This window comes from Artibeus jamaicensis, unplaced genomic scaffold (genome assembly GCF_021234435.1).
Source record: "Artibeus jamaicensis isolate MK-2021 breed Jamaican fruit bat unplaced genomic scaffold, CSHL_Jam_final scaffold_584, whole genome shotgun sequence".
NCBI lineage: Eukaryota > Metazoa > Chordata > Mammalia > Chiroptera > Phyllostomidae > Artibeus > Artibeus jamaicensis.
The window spans coordinates 9655378-9667958 of record NW_026522048.1 but is presented as its reverse complement, the minus strand read 5'-3'; the positions used below and the strand labels follow the sequence as shown (position 1 = coordinate 9667958).

Here is a 12581-nt window from a genome sequence, read left to right as displayed (position 1 = left end):
ATCATTCTCCCTACTATGGAGCCTTTAGAATTGACATCCATTTACAAAAACAATTTGAGTTTGCTCATTATTGAAATAGCAAGCTCGTTTTCTTGCTATATATATCTGACCAGGGCCATATTAAAAAATGCATTCTCTGTTCCTTGGTATGCTTTGATCTCAGACACAAATAATTAAAAATGTATAGAATAATTGTTTTTTGAATATGTGTATTCTGTTTTAGAACCCCAAATTAACATCATATATAAGCTCTAAAGTGTATCATTTTATCATATCTTACTATCAATCAATTTTTTATTATGGTGGATTATAATATGTTAAAAGGCATAATCAAAAGTGTCTTTCAACACAATAGCTTTTTCTATTTGCAAAAAATGTTATCACCAAAAATGCAGTGTGAAAAATAGGCAAGGAGACAAAACAAAAATTCAATTTATAGTTGCCGAAAAGACATAAAAATCAGTTGCTGTTTCCTTTGAAGGGATAGCAAGAAAACATGGGTAATCTCTGCAAGTGAGATATTCAGCACCAGGGAAAGGGAACAGCGACACTGATGCCAGGAATCCAACAAACTACAACGGCTTCCTCAAGGGGCTTGCTCTGCCATCACCATTTCCTTGGGCTTCCTCATGCCATTCCTTAATGGAAAACCAGATTCAAATAGCTTGGTGTCACTGTGACAGATGTATTTATAAAAATGGGTTGAAGGCTCAACCAACCAGCCATCAGGTAGTTTTTGAACACATGTTGTGAAATAGACATTGACCCAGTCTTCCAGGAGATCCCTGGCTAACTAGCAAAACTAAAGACATAAAACCGAAAACATAATGAAGTATACAAATAGATGATAAAAATCAGTAATTCACATTATGAATGTGAGGATTTTGGAAAGGGGGCTAATAGCAATGGCAACAATTGTTGAAGACTTTGTAGCAACTGGGCTTTGGAGAGCAGGTAGGAAGGACATGAGGGTGGAGTTTCAAGCTGGATATGTAGTAAAAGCACTGAGAGGCAGAGGCAGGACTGAGTGCAGAATTCATGCAAGAAGGTATAGAGTAGACCTCCTTTGGAGTTGATCTCTACAGAGGTAAAGAGCATTATTAAGAGTTTTAATGTTATGTCCATTATGGAAAGGAACAATTTTGATTATGTGACTGATGAGTGGCATTAAAGTGGAAGAAACAAGCAGACATTTATAACTATTTTTTCTATATTTAGTAAAAAAGCAAGTAAATAGACACTATGAACCTAGAAAGCACATGTCATTTTCACAAGTGAATTATGAGTTGTTTAAAAGCTATTTTTAATCAGAACATTTTAATTGTGAAGTTCTGCTTAGTTCCCTAATAAAAAAATGCACCACACAAGCTAGAGTGATCCTGTTGAAACTTAAGCCAGATGACAACTTTTCTGTCCATAAATTCTCAATTAATCACTGTATCACTGAGAATAAAAGCCAAAGCAGCTCTTAAAAGCCACCCCATTTTTTTTCATCTCTGACTCAAGTGTCATGTCACCTAGCAACCTCAGTTTCCTTGCTATTACTTGAAAACAGCCTGGGCCTCTTTCTACCTCAGGGACTTTGTGCCTGCTGTTTCCTATCTTAAATTCTTGTCCCCCATCTCCACATGGCTTAGTTCCTTACCTACTTTAAATCTTTACTCAAATGTCACCTTCTTTCTGAATGTCTCTTACCCTCCCTCCCATAACTTCCACCAAAGACTCCTTATCCCCATTCCTTGCTTTATTGTTCTTATCTTATCATTTAACACAGAGTGGTATTTATTCCTCTCTGTCATCTTCCAATAGAACATAAGTTCAAAGAGGAGCAATGCTTCATATATTCTGCTCAGAGGTAAATTTGAAGCATCTACAACAAGGTCAGGCACAAAAGGGGTGTTCAGTAAATAGTTGTGAATGCTGACATGTCAGCCAGTGCTTACATTCAGGTACTTTTGTTTAAGTAAATTGCATCCTATAATGCATTTTCGTAGTACATTTTTGGAACCACTTTGTCAGAATAGTACCCATACCACATGATCCACAAGTCTGACCTGGTTTGGGATTTGTGATGAGAATTCTGGTTAATTCACATTCCAATGTGCTCAAATAATTCTATTTTCTTTCTGAACAAAAATGTAACTGCAATTTTTTGAAAAATCATTGAACATTGTGGCCCTTCAAAAATGTTTTGTTTGTTGCATTTAAATCATAGCTTCTCATTATATAACTTTAGTAAGATTATGCACTTCACTTTTCCTTTTAACATCTGCAAGCTAAAAATGTATTATCTTAATTAACATAATTATTCTAAACAGAAATATATTACAAATCCCAATCAGTTGCTTCAGAACATCGATTACCTAAATATACAATTTAGCTCCATAACATTAAGAGTTTCAAATCCAACATTAATGTTTGACCTGATTTGGAAAGTGCAGCACACTGTGATTTTGTGTATGGCAAGTGTATGCATTTGTGAATCCCATTATGGCACATTTTCAAAGCAACTCATGTAAAAGCCCATCACATATTTAAGTGGTGTTTTACTTAGAGTCTAAGAACACATGATAGGTTGTTCAGAACTGAAGTGATTTTCTTATATTAAAACCAAAGATCATTTCTACTGAAACCTTTTTTCCTCAAGCTCTTTGAAATAGAGAGCATAGTCTCTGACAAGACATGTAATTTACTTGTGAATTTGATTTGGGATTTACATAATTTCTTTCCTCACTTTATCATGAATTTAATCAAAACCATTAAAAGGGTATAAACACACTTTCACAACTGTGATGGAACAATACAATTACTCCTGTTGTTTTGAAAACTAGAGGGGCTTTCATTATGTTTCAGTAAACAATTTCAGTTTTACAAGACACTGTGGCCTGTTCACCCCAATCACTTTTTGGTAGTAAAGTGGGGACTTACTGAGGAACATTGCTAATTTTTCAGGTTATTTGCATACCATTCAGACTGGATTATGTTAGTACTTCACCTAATTTTGAGCATTCTTTAATTCAGATTTGAAGTCTATAGTTCTCATACTTCTGAGGTCATTCATATTTTCTCATACTGAAATGAGGATGGGAAGTGGAAAGTAATGTTAGTAAGTACAGAGAATATAAGTCAGTTACTCAAGGGTACCCAGCAAACAAGCGGGAAATTTGAGGCTTAAACTCTTGTCTTCTGATATCTAATTTAATGTTCTTTCCATCCCAAATTTTTGCACATCTTCACTGTTTGTTCTGTCTTCTCCTGTCATTTTAACCACCTAAGCTTCCTTTTAGCAGTTGTACTATGAAAATGATCTTGAGGCTCAAAATATTTAAGTTCCAGAAGCATAAGTGAGACAACAAGAAATTGCATTTTAGAATTAAAGCAATTATATTGGTTCCTTGGACTTCATAAATGACAGTGCATTATGCATTTATGATTTTTTCAATATTTCATTCAAGAGAGATATAGAAATAAAGTGTTATTTTTTAGGATTCTTTTCCCCATGAAACTTAAAAGTAATTAAAAAGCAGAAGACAAACATTGTGTGATGATATGGAAACAGAGCTTTAAAATCTAATGTCATAATATTCATTATTTAAAAAATGTAAGTTTTACAACTTACAATTAGCCAGCAGTGTGGAACACTACTACACCCAGATCCTGCTTTGCATTTTTAAGGACACTTATTAGAGCTTCCATTAATATTATGAACTTTCCTAAGTGGAAGAAATATTGCATTGTTAAATAGTTAGCAGTATAACTATAATTCAAAATTATAGTGGGGAAAATAAACATCCATAGAGTCAATTACTGACACTCTCCATAGCTTCCTGGATAATTGTATCTCACTGGGGCCATTTAAAATTTTTTATATTATTTTATTTTATTTTATTTTTAGAGGCGGGGAGGAAAGGAAAAAGAGAGGGAAAGAAACATGATGTGAGAGAGAAACATCGATCAGTTGCCTCTTGTACACACACTGACTGGGAACCAAACCTACAAACCAGGTGCAGTGTTCCAACTGGGAGTAGAACCAGCGAACTTTCACTTTGTGAGGCGACAACCAACCAGGCTTCACTGGTCAAGTTGTCACTGGAGCCATTTTATTTCCCACCCCTCAACGTTTGGCTTTGAATTTAAGAGCAGTATATCTCCCCATCTAAAGTGTTTTGAATAGTTCACCATGTTACCAATGCAAAAGTTTACACCAATGGAAATATTTTATAAAAATTAGGCTAGGTTAAATAAGACAGAGAAAGACAAGTACCATATGATTTCACTTATATGTGGACTCTGATGAACAAAAAAAAAACCAAACAAGCAAAATAGAGAGACTCATAGATGGAGAGCAGGCTGATAGCTCTGGTGGGGACCAGTAGTAGGTGGGCAAAAAAGAAAAAAAATTACAATAAACATGGACAAGGGTGTGGCAAGATTTGAAATTTGAAGCTGTAATCTGAATAGTACACATTTTTAAATCTTAAAAAATTAATCCATGTACTGGAAATAATGGGAAAAACACAAAACAAAAGGGTTCAACCAAAACCAAAGATGACTTTGGAATCTGAGTGTATAGGCTCTACAGAGGAAGATCCAGCATTTTACCCTCTTGAGCTAAGTGCAGTTCTAGTCATTGACAAAAAGTTGTCTCTTGACTCCAGGGGCAGTGCAAAACCACGAAGCACCAGGTTAAGTCATGCAGCGCAGCCAGAAGCACCCAGCAGGCCTGCAGCTGTGACTTAGGCCTCCCTGACTGCCACACTGACTCCTGGAGAATGCCTTGACAGCCAGGGGAAATGATGTCTGCAATGTCTGCTGACATGTGTCTAATAGAACTGAAAAAAGACCCAGAAGTGCCTGGAAGGCCACATAAGTAATTCAAATAGAAACATTTCTCTGAACCAATGATTCCTTTTGTGATGTGGAAATAAATACACTCTACGATTTTTGTTTTAGGTCAGAGGCAGTGCAGCTTGTGTTACAACCGAAAAGAGAAACACTAAAGAGAAAAAAAAAGAGGATGGTGCTGAAAATAAACATGTTCAGCAGCCACTGTGATTCAACTTACCCAGATGTGCTTTTCATGAGATGGACAAGGGTAGATGGAAAAGAAAAGCACAGAAATGTTAACGGATACATTTCAATCCAAAGAAAGCCATGGAATAAAACAAGAGCATTATTTCAGATGTGCAAAAGGTCAGATATGAGAAAAAATATGGTGTCTCATTGTTTTTCACCATGACACACATACTCACTGCGTCCAAAACCATGATCAGGCTGAGGGTAGTTCTAACAGTTGACCTGTAAGTCTGGCTCTTAAAAATGAGTCACTCTGAAACATGCATGACCACATTTTTCCCGGCCTCTAGTATACCCCGGAAGGAAATCGGGCACCTTGTTAATAACAAGAACATGCTTTACCTCGTGGCACTCCTAGGTTATTCTACAAATAGAAGCCAATAACTTAATAAATGGCATGTAGATTCACGTACAGCTATAATCGCCTACTGGTATAGCTCACGAAAAAGTACAGTAGACTTCTGGAGAGGCAGCAACTGGAAGAAAGTACTGGTTTGAGCATCAGAATATCTTATCTAGTTCTCATACATGATTCAGTCAAAATTACTAGCAGGTTCTGATCTTGAATTTCCTCAATTTGACTAGGGGCAGAAAGAAATTTGTGCATTCCAGGTCCAAAAACTTATTATTCTATCAGGTGCTATGATAATAATTAGTACATTTATTTCTGTAAATATGTATGTGCCCACACTCAGAACATGAGGAAGTATAAAAAAATTCTGTCACTTTTCTTCCCTTGTCACACTACTTCTTCCTGTATTTGAACTGGTAAGATAAGTGTTGAGTTTGTGCCAGTTGATTCTTTTTCATTAGAAACAGTTACGAGAATGGACCTTTATGAATGTTGCTATGAAGAATGATAATGAATAAGATTGGTTCACCAACATTGTCAGAAATCATCACAAAACCAACAATGATTTAAATGTGGTATTGAAGGAGCCCACTTGCTCCCTGATATAGTAGAGGCACCGGGAGAATATGGAAAAAATAATTGAACAAAAAGCCATGGAAATATTATCTTACAGTTTCTAGGCAAGCATAAAAGAATAAACCTTAGGAAAATAAAACTTTCACTACAACTCATAAAATACATTCAATGTAACAAAATATGAAGCAGAAATTTCTATCTCAGTCATAAGGCAAATCATTAAGTTTTTTTTATGGCAGAATCATTATAAAGAAAAGCTGGATGTGGCTACGGAACACCCTGCACATGCCTCCTCTAACCGCATTCATTCAGAGAAACCTTGTATTATTTTATTAAGCAGGCATCACAAGGAAATACGTATCCTTTGACAATAGCACCAGAACAGCTATGGCAAGCTCTTTAAATCTTCAAATAAACAAAAGCGTAATTGTCCATACAAGTTGGCATCACAATGTCTGAAGAAATTTAATGCATATTTTATATCATACATGCAACATTACGTAAAGTAAGACCAAAAAGAGATGGCTTCTAGGTGATTACGATGGTTTTCCTGTCAACATACCTGTGATCTTTTTTTGAGATTCAATAGAGAATTCATTTCTTATATTCAGAAATATCTAGACTCTAGTCTTGTTAGCAATGGCAAGGAAAGTCCTCTCATTTTCTCTAGGACAAATAACAAGCCACTGTGCATAAACACACAAAACCTGCTCCCTTGTATGGCTCAAAACATTGAAACATGGTGACATTTCAGGGCTTCTTTGTTTTCTAGCAGAAATGTTCATTTCCTGAAATGGCAATTCTGAGAAATTAAAGACATGGATGATTGAAAGGACATTTCCATTTTTGCTCACATACTACCATTTCTGACTCATTGGATATCTCTATTTTCCCTGTACTCCTTCCCGAAGCTCTGAGTGGGTCTGAAAGAATGTGAACTGACATATTGAACACATCCTGAGACACAGTCTGGACCCATGATAGTAACTCTTCAGTGTCCACAAGCCCTTACAGCATCTTTCTTGCTCCCTGGCTACTTTGTCTTTTCTCCTTTTTTACTGAATTTATCAGGGTGACACTGGTTAACAAAATTATACAGGTGTCATGTACACAACCTGTGGAATTTTTCATGAGCTTTGAGAAGTGATTTCTGAGCTTTACATAAAAATTGCCAAAAGAATTTAGCCAGTTATTACTATGGACAAAATTATCTTCTGCAGCCTACCAGTTACCTAAGAACAGCTCTCCAATAAAGCAAGCAAATTAAATCTGCACAAAGTAGAATGTTAATATTCCTCACGTCTTCATTTACAGTTTTTTGAAAATAGGAAACTTGCACTAATAAAACACCTTAAACATAAAACATGAGAAATGATGAAAATAAACAGAAAACACACAAAAAAAGAATCACTCAAAAAGTATTGCTTAAAGTTCTAATATGTTTGTTGTCAGTTTGTGTAAGTTATCTGATCTCTCATAGAATTCATGAACTTTCTTCTCCTCTATTATCAATTAATTTAAAAGCCTCTTTGAGCAGGTATCTCAGTTAAAAATATTAAGTATTTCAGCTCATGACTTTCTAAAGCAGAGGTGGCAATCACAAGGCCCGCGGGCCGAATCCAGCCCTCCACCTTGTTTTATCTGGCCTGGCACCTTGTTTCTAGCTGGTGGCGGCACCGAGCTCCTTACCCCCAGTTAAGGAGCAGTTACATTTGTACAGTCCTAAAATTACATTTGGCCCTTTGAAGGCAACTGTGAGGCTGATGTGGCCCCCAGTGAAAATGAGTTTGACACCCCTGTTCTAAAATATGTTCTGCAACAAAGAAAAAAGCTATAGCCCTAAGTAACTTGGAGATTTTGTGGTAATATAAATTCATATCAAAGATGTATGTATGCAATGATATATTTTTTTAGTTTGGATAAACTGTTTCATTTACATTATAAAAATTTAGTACATTCTTTCCTACAAGCAGTTATTTATAGTCATATATAACCTCATAATTCTTTTTCTCTCCTCTCCAAATTGTCAAGGTTATGATAGTAGTGAGAGAGATTCTGTCAAGAATAAATGTTCTTTAGTTAAAGACCACTGTAAGTAATAGGCTAATAACAAATTTTCATTCATATAGAGAAGATCAAGGTAAGTTACCATCTAATGAATAAGATCAAATCAAGTTACTGACACAGTATTTTCCTTGGAAACATCAGCATACATCCAGACACAACAAGAAGACATTACCTACTAACACATGTCATATTGCCTTAAAGTTTTCAGTTGTCTTATTTTAATCTTCTAGATCTCCTATGAAATGACTGGGCCTTCACTTATTTACCAAGTAGTCAACTATGGATATAAAACCTCACATAAAATAATTCACTAAATGAACTTTATGTGTAGACTATAATTGCCTCTTGCTTTAGAAGGTTCAAGTTGATAACTCAGAAATATTCTTCAATTGGTTATTAGCACCAGGTTGAGAAGTGGATGGGTAGTAATTGGAGTGGAAAAGTGGGATGAACACAGACTTTCTTTTAATAGGATAAACTTGACAATGTTTAAATGGTGATGGTCATAACACAAAAGGGAGCAGAATCTGAAATATAGGAGCAAGTGGGAAATCAGCACAACGTAACTGAGAAAATGAGAAGGATGGTCTTAAGTGAGAAGACAAAAGCCTGGTTCTCTGTAATAATAAAAAGGCAGGATGGGGGCAAGTGTTAGTGTGTGTTAGCAAATAACTGAGAGTACTCAGTTGTCTTCTTCATTCTCTCCCTCTATGGTACAGTGTGAGCTCATCTGCAGATGGCGCAGGTTTGAGGACAGTGGAGTTCTCTAACAAAGGTTGCAGAGAGAAGAAAGATTGGTGAGAGGAAAATATTGAGATTACTGGGCAGTGTTGACATTTCAAATGAAGCAGGTGCTAATTTGCCTACTGTAATTTTCTCTACTGCACAGAGGTGCCCAAACATAGACATGGAGAATGAAAATTCATTGGTGGCTGTGGTTGTGACACTTGGGTATGAGCAAAGAAAAGTGGGTAAAGGAATTTAGGAATTTTTGATTGTGTTGACATTATGGACATGGAATCTAAAGTAAAAAGGAAGAGAGGACAGAAAAAGGGCTTCTGTAGTGAAAAAGGATAGTAACTTTTAAAAATATGATAGTGAAAGAAATTGATGAGGAGAGGACTCCTGTTAGGAAGGAACAACATGCATAAGTCAGTAATTTTGGACCGGAATGACTTGGCAGTGATGACAAAGTTCAGAATATGACTATGGGAGGCGTCTGAGTTGGAGAGGAGGGAACGATACGGAAAATGAGGAAGCTCTGAAACTTAAAGGTCAGGCTGTGATGGGGTGAGCCACGTGGATGTAAGAGCTCCCCAGGGTAATTGCGGGAATTGCTTTATAGATAAAGTGATACAGATACAAATATACAGTCAACCACATTTTTACCAATCCTTATAAATGAAAACGAATGTCTCAAAACTTGTAAGTATGCTTCATCATGATACTAATTAAAAAATAACTTTTCTTTATAGTTAATATTCATTTCAAAAAGCTTTTGAAGACATTTTTAAAAGAGGTTAAGAATTTTCTTCTTCTAAGAACTTTGTTATTCACTTGCCTAGCAAACTTAATCAAGCCCAAATTTAAGGTTTTGATCATGCAGATTCTGAAAGAAACACATTTAGTTGTATGTTTGTATATACATATGCATAAAATACACACACACACACACACACACATATATAGTTTGAAAGAAATGTCTTTTGGTGAAGACTATTTTTTAAAGTAAAACCCCAGCAATAGGATACGGATGGTCACTGTCCTTCTTAGAAATGTGGGGACACAGAGGAGAACTTGCTTCATGAATGGCTAATTTTAAATGACTGTGGAAATAAACCAAATCTTCATGGTCTGATAACAAACATGACACAAGTGAGGATGGCTGGGGGGGGCGGCTAGTGGAGGGGGGAAAATGGAGACAACTGTACTTGAACAATAATAAAAAATGTGAAAAAATACAAGCTAATGCAACACTCTATATTTGTGGAAGCAAATATGGAGAATTCTTTCTAGACTAAGATGTCAGCACTATATAAAAATGTACCTTAATTAGTGATATGTTTTTCTTTTTAGAAAAGGAACTAAATCATCTTTTTTTATTAGACACTAACTCGGTGAGTTTTAATGGAATAAATAGTGTTTGATTTTAGCACACATTGTAATTTTTATATTGCTTACTTACTAGTGATCATGACCATTGTTATATCAAACTTTGAAATGTTATGTAGGGCTAATTATATCAGAAAAAGTCAATTTCAGAACATGGCTACATCTTGTGCTTTGAAATTACTTACCCCTTTCAGTCACAAAAAAGATACTTGGTTTTAATATATTTGTTGCTCATTTTGAAGGAAGGAATGGGTAGAAAACTATTCTTTGGAGGAAAATATATGCTACTTTTTTTCAGAATATGAAGAGAATGAGTTTTTTTTTTTTAATTTCCTGCATAGACCATTTAAAATTATGTAGGGCCTTCAAGGTGCAGCTGAGAGATTGGGCTACATACTGTGCCCCTGCACTGGAACCCTAAATAATTCAGACATGATCTGGACTAAGGGAACCTGAACTTCTGTATGCCCCAGTGCCTGGAAAGCTATGTTTCCTCATGTGTGGAAGGAAACAGCAGTTTCTACTTCAAAGGCTTTGTGAAAATTAAAAATTATAACAACACAAAATGTGTAGCACAGCTGCTAGCATATCATAACTGCTCAAGGTGGTTATTAAATATTTATTACATATCAGTAGATTACTATCATTACTATACAGAGAACGAGCAGGAAAATGGAACTAAATACAGGCACACTAGGATATAGGAGTAATCATGAACAATGAATAGGTATGAAATATATTTAGACCATAATGTGTATGATGAGAAATAGAGGAACAGAGCTGGTGAGGTGAATAGGGACCAGATAATGTAGGAATTTTAGGCCATCTAAAGGCATTTGGAACATATCCTAGGGCTGCTAGCGAATGACTGAGGGATTTCATGTAGGTACCAGAATGTGATTTAGGTAGATCTCTTTAGCTGAAGTGTGAAGGGTGGACTATAAGAAGGCAAGACTGAAAGTATGAAGATTGTTTTAGTATAATGGTCTGAAAAAAGAAAGAAGAAACTCAACACACTTGAGAGATTTTTCAAGAGCTAGTATGTGGAGTGATGGTATACAAAGGTGACAGGTATACACAGGTGAGAGAGGTAGTGTATAGAGGAAGTAGAGTATGGCAGTGAGAGTGATAGAACACAGAGATGATGAGGGTGGCATAAGGAGGTGATAATGATAGTATATGGAAGTGATAGGGATCGTATAGGGAGGTGATGGTGACTTTACATGAAAGTGATAGCAATGGCATGTGGAAGTGATAGTAGTACACAAAGGTGCCTTGAAGAAGAAGAAAAAGGGAGAATAAGGGCAAAGATGAAACTCAGGTTTCTGGTTTGGTCTTCTGGGGAGAGGTCACTGCACTAGTTCTTGTTCCATTTTCTTAGGTTTTCTTCTTCACCCCAGAGTTCTTTCCCTGTCCTAATTATGCATTCAGTTTTCCAGAAAATATATTATGAGCACCTACAACATGCCAGCACTGCAAGTGCTTAAAAAGGCAGAGGTTCTCCTGGGCCCGGTCCTCAAGCTATACAGAGAATCATAGAATCCCAGGGCAGAAATAATTTAAAGAGCATGTAATACAGTCTCACAGCTGAGATTTGAATTTCCTATATCACGACCTTACCACATACATATGCTTGAAAGGGCTGTATTGAAAAGAATCATGAGAAACAATTCTCTTTCCAGGTGGTCAAGTTTTTCTTCTCAGATCTGTGATCACTAACAGTTCTCAATTAGACATGGATCAAATTTATTTGTAACAACCTCTGCTTTTGGTCCAAGCTCTTATCACAGCCATAAAGAGCACATCTGATTGCCCTTTTCCTTGGCAGCATGTGGACCTTTGTTGTCTACACGCCACAGAGCCCTAATTATTTCTAACACTCCTTGAAGAAATGGTTTTGTGTCATTTGTAATACAGGTCATGATCCTCTGAATATATGCTGCTTTAAATATACCTGCTTCAAGCTTATTTCCCAGAAATTAACATAATATCCAGCTATATGCTGGTCAGTGCATAGAAATTTGGCCTTAAAAATTGCTTTTATGGATATTGAAAATCATTAACTTATTTGTCAGACTTTGCTAATTTTCCCTTTTTGCAGAAACGTTTTTCTTAGGCACTAAAGTTAAATTATACCTATCCATATCCTCCTATATACAAATTATATATAGTAATAAAGTTGGATGCAGAATTATAAAAATGCCTTTATTGAATTTCACCCTATTAGATTTGGATCTCTCTATAAAGCTCTTCCTTAACCAAAAGTATTTATCTAAAAATCTAACCATGCCTCCTGGCTTCTTGCTTTAACAAACCTGTTATTATTTTAATCATCTGTAAAAGTACTGAGCTGGCCGCCTTCCATTTCATTCAGTCATCATCACCCACTCCTTTCTTC

At 35.9% G+C, this 12581-nt stretch overlaps 1 protein-coding gene across 1 annotated transcript in view; it reads right to left on the bottom strand.

The window, feature by feature from the left end:
• PPFIA2 (PTPRF interacting protein alpha 2) overlaps positions 1-12581 on the bottom strand; it is a 467265-nt gene that overhangs the window by 39313 nt on the left and 415371 nt on the right. The window lies entirely within an intron of this gene.